Source organism: Mauremys reevesii, linkage group 5, assembly GCF_016161935.1.
Source record: "Mauremys reevesii isolate NIE-2019 linkage group 5, ASM1616193v1, whole genome shotgun sequence".
NCBI classification, from domain to species: Eukaryota; Metazoa; Chordata; order Testudines; family Geoemydidae; genus Mauremys; species Mauremys reevesii.
Window position 1 is genome coordinate 37,110,504 of NC_052627.1, and position 12,521 is coordinate 37,123,024.

General features: G+C 44.4%; 1 protein-coding gene across 1 annotated transcript in view; it reads left to right on the forward strand.

The window, feature by feature from the left end:
* The first annotated feature begins 1,397 nt into the window (after window positions 1-1,397).
* Window positions 1,398-12,521, forward strand: part of UGT8 (UDP glycosyltransferase 8) — a 59,749-nt gene continuing 48,625 nt past the window's right edge. The window contains exon 1 of the mRNA XM_039540998.1: window positions 1,398-1,963. The gene's annotated coding sequence lies outside the window, so the exon portion shown is untranslated. The remainder of the gene's footprint in view (window positions 1,964-12,521) is intronic.

Sequence of the window (12,521 nt, forward strand, 5' to 3'; positions counted from 1 at the left end):
CGCCAGTTTGAGAGCCCCTTGTCTAACAGGTTCTTTTGTTGCTGCCTAAGCCAGTGTCCCTTGTTCCTGTGAGGCTGGGCTGGGTTTGACCCATCCATGCCTTGATGAGGTGTGAACTGCCTCTCTGTTCTTAGAAAGTTTTTGCATGGGCTTGCTTTAAGCCATGAGGATACATTTTCAGCCTCATAACTATATACATGAAATTATAACCTATAACCTTACTGTAACAATTGCTATACCATCACTATAACAACCATGCTCAGTGGATTATGAGCCTTCCGAAGACACCTAACTTGACAAACTTTGCATTGGATACCACACAGTCATTTTAGAAAGATGATCATGGGGGTGTAGGGTGTTCCCCTGAGGTACAGAGCATCACACCATGGTACCTTACCTACCAATTCTCTTATTGTTTTTAAAGTCCATTATCCTTATTTTGCTGTGCTCTCTTCTTCCTTAGTTAAAGTCGCCCATTACAACTAGGTTTTGTGTTTTGGATATTTCTTTTATTTTGTCTAGAAATGTCTCATTCACCTTATTATCCTTATCTTGAAAATACCCACAGCTAAATCAGATGTATAAAAATTGATTCTAATAAACTTTCATGCTTCAGGACATAAGCCACCTACTAACTCAAGGTGCTAGGAAGAAACTTCCTCTACATCCATTATTCTGTGATTGTTCACTATAAGGTTTCTTGGATCTCTGCAGAATCTGATACTAGCCAATATTGAAAAGTACTGGAGTAGATGTACTACTGGTCAGATTCAGAATAGTAATTCCTCTGTTCCTATCTACATTCCTAACTTTTAAAAAATCTTACATGTTTAACCATCAGTACTTTGGAGCACAATGCAACCAGCACAACAGTGCCATGAAACAACATGGTCCAGCAGCCAATTGGTTCTGTATCCTAAGATTCAGATAATTCTGGTGCACTAGGACTTGGAATTTTGGGTTGTGGGAGCTGGGGAGGGGAGGATCCAAAAATTGTCCAGCTCCATCAGGATGCAGGTGAAGGAGCCCTGTTTTTTCATCACTGCTGCACAAGGGTGCGTCGGGGGTCTAGGTTTTTTTTTTTTTTTAATATCCTAATTGGTTAGGCTTGTTCATGCAGGAAGTGGAATTTTTGGGACTGGGCTTTATCCCAGAGTAGCAACTGAAAGTCCAGCAGCAATTCTACTCTCCCTTTCAAGTCTTGTTTTCCTAACATAAAAGTTTCCTCCATGTGGCTGATACCTACCTCCTTTTGCTCCAGAGAGCTGCTGAGGGAACGGACAGGCTGATTGGAGAGAGGGAGAGCCGGTCCCGCCTGCTGGAGGCGGGGATAAGGGACTGCCCTGTTGAGAGGTCCCTGTTGTATTGGGAGTCTGAGCAGTGTATGGAATTGGAAGGCGCTTGATTTGGAGAGCAGATCTCAGAGTCGGGGAAGAGGGTAAAACATACTCGATTTGGCTGACAGAACGACCTGGAAGCTGCATCAGCTTCCCCCTCCCGGGAGCTGCTCAGTGTGTCAACGTGGAGAGTGTGGACATAGGCTCTAGAGGACATATGTCATTATCAGTCCATGTGCACAGCGTGTGTCAGGGTGGCTGGGGCACAGCGCTGAAGGGAGAGGCGTGGAGGAGGCAGAAGGACCTGATGAGGAGTTGAGGGGGGGCTGAGTTTGGGTCCCCTTCCCGATCCCCAGATTTCAGAGCCAGCAGAGTCCCGCAGGAGACTGAGAGGAGGGGGAGCCGGGCTCTGCCTGTCCTGGGGAGCAGCCGCGGGCTTTCGGAAGAAAACCCAATTTGTATCAGGCACGGAAGAGGCCTGGGACGAGTCAGACAACCCACCTCCCCGAGCCCGTTGTTATTCCGTGTGAGAACAGCGGCCGGTGAAAGCTGGGCAGCGGGGAACACCCGCCGCTGTCTCCCGCCCAGCCCAGAGGCAGCGGCCGGAGGCGCAGTCCCGAGGCAAGGTAAGGGGCGGAAAGACCTGGGTTATGCAGGACCTCTATTCGGGGTGTCCGCGGGGCAGGGTGGGAGTGAGGGTGGGCTGGAGGGGGGCACACGGGAGGATAGGGGCTTGCAGGGCAAGGCTCGGGCGGGGTGTGGTGGGACTGAGGGACAGGTGCGAGGAGGGGAAGGGGAAGAACGGGAGAGGGGCTGGGGAGGGCTCACGGGGCTGGTTAGCGGGGGGTGGGATGCGCGCGCGCCTCGTTTGGTGCGTCTCTGCAGCCCGCACAACTTCGCTCCGGAGTCCCGCCGGAGCAGCGGGGCAGGGGAGCGGGGGTGGCCTCCGTGCGCGCCGGGGATGCGCTCGGCCCTGCAGCAGCGGCTGCTCACCGAGGTGCGGCGATTTACTGCAGGTTCAGCGACGGGTATTGGCCCCGAAGCGAGCTGCGAGGGGTAGAGGCAGGAGGCTTTTATCCTTCCTTGTGGACATGCAACCCCCTCAGCCATCCTATGGTACGGAGGGGGCGGGGGCACAAAGCCCCTCACCGAGGGCCATGGGTAAGCGAAGAAGGTGACTGGGCTGGGGCCAGTGGCCCATTGGCGCCGGCAGGCAGAGGAGGGGCACGGTGGCTCTGGGAGGTGAGCAGATCTGAAACGGGGATTTTCCTGCTGCTGGGTGACCTGTCTCAGCAGAATAAGGGGGTAGGATGGAAACTGAAACTGACTTTATTGGCGCCAGTGGAATCCCCACTGGAGGATAGGGGGCTGCGCTGGGTGTCTGCACTGGACTCTTGGGGAAGATGCTGGTGAATGCATCTGTGTTGGTCTTGAGGAACCCACAGCAGTGTTAATACAAAGGCAGGTGCCAGCTTGCTCCAGGGTGGCTAGGCCTGGAGAACTTGCGGAATAAAGCCTGGGCTAGAAGTAGCTAAGGGGAAAGAAAGGTTCTGCCTCTGTCCCTGACTATGTCTGTTTTATGGCTGCAATAGGGGCCTCCCCTTCATCCTAGTCTTACCCACTAAGGAACAATGTGCATTAGATGAGATTGTGCAGTAGGTCTAGGTTTATAGGAGCTTCAGTTTTATATGATAAAATGTCCCTAATGAGAAAATCATGCTCAGTTTGCATTTTAAATTAACGTTTGCAGAGGTGGTTTGGCCAGTCACTTCGACAATAAAGGCCAACTATTCCTGCTTGATTACATAAAATTAGGCAGCTAAATCCTTATTTGGGGGTCTACCACAAATATTTAAATGCCTAAATAGATTTAGGTGCCTTTAAGTACCTACAGTTGAACATTTGGCCCTCAGAGAGCATCTCCTACGTGTGCTGCCCTTTCACTGAATGATAAATTCAGTTTAATCAAAATTGCCTTGCTATTCAATAGAGTTCCAAACAATTATTTGGTTCCTACCTGCCCTACGGCTAAGAAGGTAGTTGAATCTTAGGCTAGGTCTACACTGGGGTGGGGGAGGGGGGAGAGTGTTTTGACCTAAGATACGCAACTTCAGCTAAGTAAATAGCGTAGCTGAAGTCGGTGTATCTTAGGTCGATTTACCTGGCTGTGAGGACAGCGGTGAGTCGACCGCTGCCGCTTCCCCATCGATTCCGCTTCCGCCTCTCGCCGCGGTGGAGGTCCAGAGTTGACGGCAGAGCGATCGGGGATCGATTTTATTGCATCTACACTAGATGTGATAAATCAATCCCCAATAGATCGATTGCTACCCGCCGATCTGGCAGGTAGTGTAGACTTACCCTTAGATTGGGAAGGAAAGGTTTTAATGAGTTTTGGTGTCTTAATTTGTATTAGCCAGGATCTTACTTCAGGGCTTAATTGTTTGTTGTGTAAAATGACATTAACATTTAAATGTTGAGATTTAATTAAATATAATTTAATCCACGTGTCTTTGTCAATGTGTTTGGGGGTGCAAATCTAGAGCAGTGAGGGGGTATTTTCCCACCTTTCCTGCAACCCTGGGTGCCTTACAATGCCTTGCTACTATAGCTCCCAGTCTGAGATGCTCACAGTTAGCAAGAAGCATGCAGGTCACACCCGAGTGTCTGTGTGCTTAAATAGCCCTGGTTCAGAAGCTCTAACCCCAGCAACCTGTCTACAACCCCTCTTTGGCTTCCACCAGCCTTGGTTACAACCAGCATTCCAGCAAGATGATTCCAACACATCCCCAATCCTGACTTTCTCCAAAACTGTATGCCCTGAGTATCCAGCCCTTTCTTGGACAGCTCAGAGAAATAATAAAGTTTGTTGATTCTCTAAAGAGGCAAAACAACATCACAAGTTTTCAGCTTAACTGGGACTAAATACACCCTTCCCTTTAACCACAGCACTGAGTTCGTTTATAGTAAAACAAAAAGTTTATTTACAAAATAAACATAAGATTAAGTGAGTTCAAGTATAAGGAATGAAGATAGAAATAATCACAAGTAAAACCAAAACAAAATAGTCTTTATAAGTATAAAATTTAATCTAGCAAGATGTAGGCTTTGTTCAAAATGGTTTCTCTTATCAGTCATTCTTCTTCCTAGCTATGGCTGACTTTCCCCAATGTACAAAAGTACAAGGTGCGGCTTCCCTTTTCTTCTAATGTGAAAGATCTTTATCTAAGCAGGTTTCACATCTATATTTTGTTCCAGAGGCTTCAACTCCCTTTCCCCTCTTGATTGAAGAACCTTTCTTTCTCAGTTTGCAAGAGATCTGTCTAATGATGGATGGCAAAGAGAGACTGTGTCCTTGCTGATATTTTCCAAAGTTCAATTAATTTTTCTGAAGAGGCAGGATGGTCTCCTGTGTTTCTTTCCTTCCTGTGGGCTTTCCATCCTCCAATATGATTTCTATGTAAATAAGGCTTCCATTGTTTCTGATTCCACTATGCTTGGAACATGCCACCGTGCAACATGCCCCCTCGTGGCTGAGCATGATGTAGCAGATCTTTCCTCATCTAGTAGCATATGCTGAGAGCTCCTCCAGGAGTCTCTCTTCTCATGACTCAGCCAGGTCACTTGAAAGTCTCTCCCCTACTGAGGTATCAGTGTCCCAAACAGACAGCAACCTACATGACTCTAGTCCACTAGTATGATGCCTTCTGTCCCTCCAGGGCTCCTTTTCTGGCAGAGTAGTGGCCCAGGTTTTTTAACGAGTCTCAACAGTGAAACTGGAACTATTACAAAAACAACTTCCTCAGGCTTCAACCTTTAATCTATCCAGGGTCCTCCACTTCTCTGTTCTTCTACAGGCTTAACTTGTTGGAGTCTTGCCTCTACTCAGTCTATCCCAAGGCTGTTGGCTGGCCTTTTCTCAGGGCTACTCCAGGAGTCTCCGTCACTCCTGCTGAACTATCCTATCAGGGCCCATCCCAAGATGTAAACTCCCTCCTGAAGCTCCTCTTCAGTTGAAAGCCTGCCTGGGCTTTTTTCCATGAGGCCCAGGTCCTGGCCTTTTGTCAGGGCTCATCCCTGGACCATGTTCCACACCAGTAGCTTCTTTGTATCCCTCTGGCTTCCCTTTGCTACTACTCTGAGTACAACTAGTGAGTTTTTCCTTCTATCTTCACCCCCTTCTACTTTGGGCTTCCTCTCTTTACAGGAACTACTCAGCAGCTTCCCCATGGGACTCCTCTTTAATTAGACCTTCCCCACCTTCCAAGTCCAGTCAGGTATATTAGTTGACCTCGGGCCCACACTAACCTTTTCACCACCAGTACAGGGTAAACACCCCAGCACAGTCCCCTTCCGTGCTCCTCATCTTATTCCCATTTCCCTCTTGAATTCACTTCCCATCCACACAAGCTTACTATGCATAGTCCCCACTGTGGACTTGGAGCATTGGGAGGGCAGAGGGTTCTGATAAGGCCATTTGTTTACCATGTGATCCCCATTTTCTCTTCTTGCCTCTCATGAATTCACTTACCCTCTTATTCCCTTGTCATTGTTAAAAGGGAAGGGGGAAGCCAGCATGAGGGCACATTCTTCCTGTACCAGAGAAGAAATGGTCAGGAGACTCCCTGATGGGATACCTCCTCTCTTAGCATGCATAGCTGTTCATCTGACTACAGTTGGGAAGGCATGGAACCCACCCACTTCAGATTCTCCTGCCTGATGAGGCCTCATTTAAATCAGCCATGGGGGAGAGAGAAAGAGCTCTGGAGAAACACAGTATCCCCACCATAGAAGAAGAAGAAGAAGAAAAAAGGAAAGATGTGGGCAGAGGGGAGAATCTCTGCCACAGGGTAGTTTCACTCCTCTGAGTTTGACCCTAGCAGGTTCCTTTTATTTCCTGTTTGTGATTAGTTATAGTGGGATGCTCCTTCTGCCATAGTAATGCAGCTGGATTGCTCTGGATCAATTTGTTAGCCTTCCTGTGAATGCCAGGTGTATGTGGTTATCCCATTACTATAGCTCTCATAAAATCTCTCAGTGACTATATTCTGAAATGTTGTTTGTCACCCTGGAGCAATTTACCCTGCTCAGTGAACTTCACCTTACATAACATTGTGATTTTCCTCACACCTCATTCTGCATCTTGTTTATATTGTATTGCTCCTTGCATAGTAAAAAAAAGTCCAGATTTAGCATCATTCCACAAATGTGTGTTTAGCTGGGAAGGCCTCTATTTGCATTTACCACGCTCCCTTTTCTGTTCTTCCGGCTCCCCCCACTCTCCTAGCAACTACATGCATTTTGAACTCTCATCACCAGTGGATGGTTACAGCATGTGAGTTGCATCCTGCTAGCACTCACAGCTCTCCAGGTGAAGTAAGCCAAAGTAACCATTTACACTACTCATTAATTTTCCCATTTCTCCAAATTCTACCTTAACTTACACTTCTGCAGTTCCATTCAAAGCACCGGTCTTCCGTGGGTGTAACAAAGCAGAATTTAGTCCAAAATTAGTGAAGAAAGAGGCTTAAAACTTCAGAATGCTCTACCAAAACTCCTTCAAATCCATCCTATGAAACGTTAGCGAATGTAAAGAGAACATCAAACAAAATATTCAACTTGGGTGCTTAAATTAGACAACTAAATTCATATTTAGGTACATAAACAAGTGATTTTGAAAAGTGCTAAGTGCCCACAGCTGTCAGGGGCTTCAAACATTTCTTTACAGATGTAGGTATCTAACCTGAAGCACCCAAGTCTGAAAATGTTGGTCAGGAGCTCTATAAGAACACCATTAAACTAGTAGAATATTAGAATTGCAAGTATCTTTTCAAAAACCCACTCTATACATTAAGAATATTCTGCATATAGTGCATAGGAGTTTCTAAGAAGCCCTGAGTTTCTAAAAAGGGCAATGTATATTTGTTTTATTTATTTTAATAGTTATAGTAAATGTTTTACCATGCTGGAAGGCAGAGAGAATGTGTGCTGAATAATCCTGCTGTGTTTGAGGTGTGAGCTGGGGTTCCAAGCAGCTTGGCATCATTATGACTTAAGTGGTTTTAAGAACATGAAGCTGGGGAAACTTTATTGCCCATTTAATGCTTCTAGATGCTTGGCTGTCATATGATGGTGTGAAATGGGGATAGCTTGTACCATGCTGGAGCTAGCTATATTAGAAACAAAATACCAGGGCATCACTTCTCCCCCTAAATGGTTTATTTTAAAATTAAACCTCAGACTGAGTAAAATAAAATAATTATTGTTTTTTACCAAACCACTGCTGTTTCAAACTCTGTTGTTGATCCTTTCGGTCAAATTCTGCACTATGACCCGTAGAATCCTACTGAAGTATCCAAGAGCACATAGCCTGCATTCTTCTCAGCCCTCTCAAAGACGTAAACAAGCCTTTTAAAATACATCTACTGTTCATCATATTGCACTGTAACTTCTCTCCTCTGCCACTTCCCACAGAGTAGTGCTGCCATGGAAAGACCTATAATTGATGGAAATGTTTTAAATAAACTGCAACTTTTGATACTTAAGAAAAAGTTCCTAATTTTATACTGTCATATGCTAGTCTACAGGCTTCAGACATGTTTCCTCCCTCCCACCAGAGGGAGACAAAACACTGAGGCTTTAATACAGTATCATCTTCATTACACATGCCACTTTGGTTGTCAGCCTCCGCCAGATGAAGGTCCGTGTAACCCATGGGAGTTTAGGTAGGCCTGGTACCCTCTAAGGCTGTGGGGTTTGCCATCTACCCTTGGATTTCCCTATGCTCCCCTTGCGCCTACAGCACAGGCTGCTGGTTCTTTACTTCCCTCTGTGCTTCTGCCTGCGTGGGCCAGGAGTGACTGGGATTGAGCTGCTTCTGTGTGCTCCGCCCCCCCCACACTCCAGGAGCGGCTCAGAGATCTTTGGTTAGAAGTCTCTTCTACCTCTCACTGTTTCCTGATACGTGCTGAGTGTAATACACACACTCTCTCTGCAGGTAAAAGGCTTTCCTCTTGTCCCCCTCATTTACTCTCATTCCTCCACTTCACCCGGGTGTCTGATAAGCAAATGGTGGTTAATGGCGACTGACTTGTGTGCTCCGTTCGGTTATTAAATTATATTGGTTGTATTTTTGGTAGTAGCGAAGCGTCACAAGAAAAATATTTTGCATGAAGGTGAATATGTTTTGGCATTATTAAGATAGTGGACACCTGATATTATAATAAACTCATTAGCCCTGAACCTGTGATCCTCAGTTTCATAAATCGTCCATTGACTTGATTATTAGTTTTACCCTGTGTGAACAGATCCAACTTTAGTAGAACACACTTTTAATCTTTTTGATAGCAGTACTAGCCCATCTAGGCTGTTCCAACATTGTCTTCATTCCCTGTAATTCTAGAGCATGAAGTCTCATTTTAAGCATCTGTTTTGGAGAGTTACTGGTATTATGCTAGCAGAAATTATGTATCTCAATTATTATTAAACATTTGTATATTAGGACTATATCATGCTTTAGAAAATTTTGATTCTAAAGTATTTTTAAGGACTTTTCTTAAAACAATGTTTTAGATTACACCAGCACTTTTGGATGCAATTATCCAAGAGAGCTGCATGTTAGAAGTAAGCCTGACAGTTTTGGAAGAGAAAGAGAAGTTTGTCCCTCTAAGAATAATAATTTCACCACTGGCATGTCCCATCATGGCTGGACACGGTATAACAAGCTCTCCTTGACTACAGCACCCTGTTGCAGCTGCTCTAGTCCTTTAGTGATCTGCCTCATCTCATGACTTGGCCCTCCAGCCAATTCACTTTTTACCAATTGCAGGGTTATAGAGTCCAGTGCCCTTGCATCAGGTATTCAGCCACAGCTCTGGGCCCCAACATCTTTACACTCATGCATCTCAGGGTTTTCTAGTGTCCTTATCCTTCTGTGTGTGTGTGCGGGGGGTGGGGAAGGGGGCCCTCACGCCACCTTCTCACAAGGCTGATAGAGAAACTTAGGCCTTCCCACTATAGTGCATCCCAGCCTAAAGACCCTTTGATAGGCAGGTAAAGTCTATCTACTCAGACCTGCTCCCGACCCTGTCACTTATACCTGTTACCAGGCATCCCCCACAGCCTCTCTACATTCACCCCTCTGCCAGGGGTGGGACTCGTGTGTCTCCCTTAGAATCCCTCAACAAATCCCAAACCCAAAATACAAACAAACTAACTCTGCCCTCCTTGAGGTTGACCTTTCATCTCTGTTAAGCATCCCCCGTTCTGTTCAAGGTCTCGGTCTCTTTAGAAGTCCAGATTCTTCCCTTTTACCTAGGCTCCTATTCTCAGTGGACTACAGAGTTTCTTCCTATTGTCCATCTAGTCTGGGCGTTGTCTCTTTATTCTAACCATACACCTCCTTACCCAGCTGGGGCTCCTCTTTATTTGTCCCTGGCCTACCTCCCAGGAGCAATCAGGTGCCTTAATTGACTCTCCAGTTCCACAAAAAAAACAGGGGTACTTGTGGCACCTTAAAGACTAACAAATTTATTTAACAGTTCCAGTTAACCTTTTCATTACCTATGAACACTACATACTCCATTATAGCCCCTTTTAAGTAAGGTGCATTTAATACTGATTCTTCTTCATTATTTTCTTCTTCAATGTAAAAGTTTGTTTAATCTACCTCTAAATTTGTAGTAGATGAAGTCAGGTAAAATCGGGTATATAAACAGCTGTCTACCCCCAAAAACTGCCATAAGTTGTCCGACAAGCATCTCAAATCTTTATACAAAATCAGCTGACTCTCCCAGTAAACCCCCTGGCAGTCAGAACAAACCACTCAGTGCTTTGACCGAAGCCATCAGATCTGTTCTCCACTTCCCACCTAGCAGATGTAATATTTTTTATATCATGCTCTCAAACCCTGTATGCTGCTTCAATGGATGGATTGGGGGTGCAGCTGTTATTATTAAAAATGAGATGAATAAAGAGTAAATGCAATATTCTGTCTTCAGCTGTATGTGCAGGGCTCCCATTGACTTCTTAAAAGGCTCATTCAGTGACTTGAATAGGAGCCCATACCTGCAGCCAAGGCCAAAGTTTGTACCTATTCATTTTCATACCTAAAAAATTACAAGACAGAATAATACACTGTTTCAGTGATCCATAACAAGATACATGATATGAAAACCTTAATATAAATCCATATGTCTGCTGTAGTTGCTGTAGGATCTTTCTCCCCCACACTGCACAATGCATTATTTCTACACTCCAAGGTTTTGTGGGTCTGTAGACCTTTGGTACCGTCATCCCTGTTAGAACTCCACTGGCTGCAGTAGAATGACATGAGAGTGGCCCATTTTCTTTACACTTCTGTAGCAAGTTTGTTTCTTACCCCAAATTGCAGATTCCTAACTTTCTCTTTAAAGCCCACTCTCAGTGGTTCTGAGTGAATTTAGTGCTCACAAAAAATACTGGAGTGACTAGAGTGATTTACCTGTAGAACATGTAGAACACAGACAGCATCATTACAAACATAGGGTTCAAACCTGCAGATGATAGCTTGCAGGTGGAGCAGTCCAGCTGCACTTGCTCAGTTGCAGTATCTTGCCTTCCCTCATATCTGACCTGGTGGGACCTTCTTTAATGGCAAGACAGTAAGTCAGTCTCCCTGATCATTCAGTCATTTTCCTTTCTTCTAAGACTGGTGATATGTGGTCTAATTAATGCTAATTTGGTGGCATTGCCTTGTAACACTCCCAATATGAGTGCTGCATGACTGACATTAAAACTAACCCTCCCCCCAAACATACTTTACAATTCTTTAATTTTTTTCCCCAAAGGTATTTTGTTTGGAATAAAATTGGAAAGTAAGTCCTTTTCTTCTTTTCTGTTCATTCCCCTCTTTTTGATGTCCTCTGCATGATGTATATGGCTTGTAACCTTCTGAAATGTCACCTGCTTTCTGTTTGACTACTGCACCTAACCTTTGGCTTGGAATGCAGGCATATGATTTCCTTAAGTGCCTTTATAAAGCCATTCTATCAGTAATGTAGCGGAGAGTTCAGGGTGTGTCAGAATCATTGTCCAATAAAATTTACACCACACAAACTCTTCAGACCAACTTCAGACCAGGATATAAGTGGGTGCACCTCTGCTTACGTCAGTGGAATTGGGCCAAGTCTGAACTTGGCCCCTCACCCACAATCCTAAGGTATTTGAGGTACGATAAAATGACTGGCATCCTGCCCTTACTTCAGTTCAGCAGTTTTAACTATAGTAATGACCTTCAGTAATGACCTTCACATTGTTTCTGATGTTTAAAAATACAAAAGAAAACACATTTTTAAAACATATAAGCCCTAATGGCCTGACCTGTATTTCCTTAATAAAGTGGTGCTTAATGAGAGTTTAGCCTAATTTGCCTCATTCAGCCAAAATTCCTGTTGACATCTGTGGGAGTTTGACCAGAGTAGAGAGAGTGTAGAATTGGGCCTTTGACAAAACTTGTGACATTGAAATCCACTTCATCCTTTTTTAAAATTTCTTGTTCTACTACTCTGTTTAAAACTGATTTCTGTATTCATCTCCCTGTCTCATTTTTGAATTCATTGATTTGTTTTGTTTTTATTTCTTTTTCCATTTTCAAATTTAAACTCTAGCAGTATAAATATTATTATTACTAGTAGTCATAATAACAAGAATAATCCCTAGCTTTTATATAGCACTTTTCATCAGTGCTTTCCGAAAGAGGTCAGTAGCATTCTCATCAACATTATTAGCAACTTTCAGTCCCTAGCTGAACATTTCACCTATGATCTGTTTTATAGTGTGATAAATATGCTCTAGTATATAGTACTTCCCTAAACAGCATTTGCTGCCATTGGTCATAGAAAGTGAGTCTGCCAGTAGTGATGACATCGTACTTCTTACAGTTTTGTTTTTCGTAGCATGAAGGGTGACCTCTGATGGCAGCACTAACAGATACATTTACTGATGTTGATTCTGATTGTGTGTGCCCCTTGGGTAATACAAAACAGTCTGACCTGCAATACTCCAGCCGTGGGCCGGTCTTAAGCAAATGTTATAACACATAGCAAATTATATGATGAAGATCCACTCTCCATGTTTGGAAATTACAGATTTACAATCTTGTAATGATATGTATATATGTGGTTGAGAAAAACACAAGTCTAATAAACA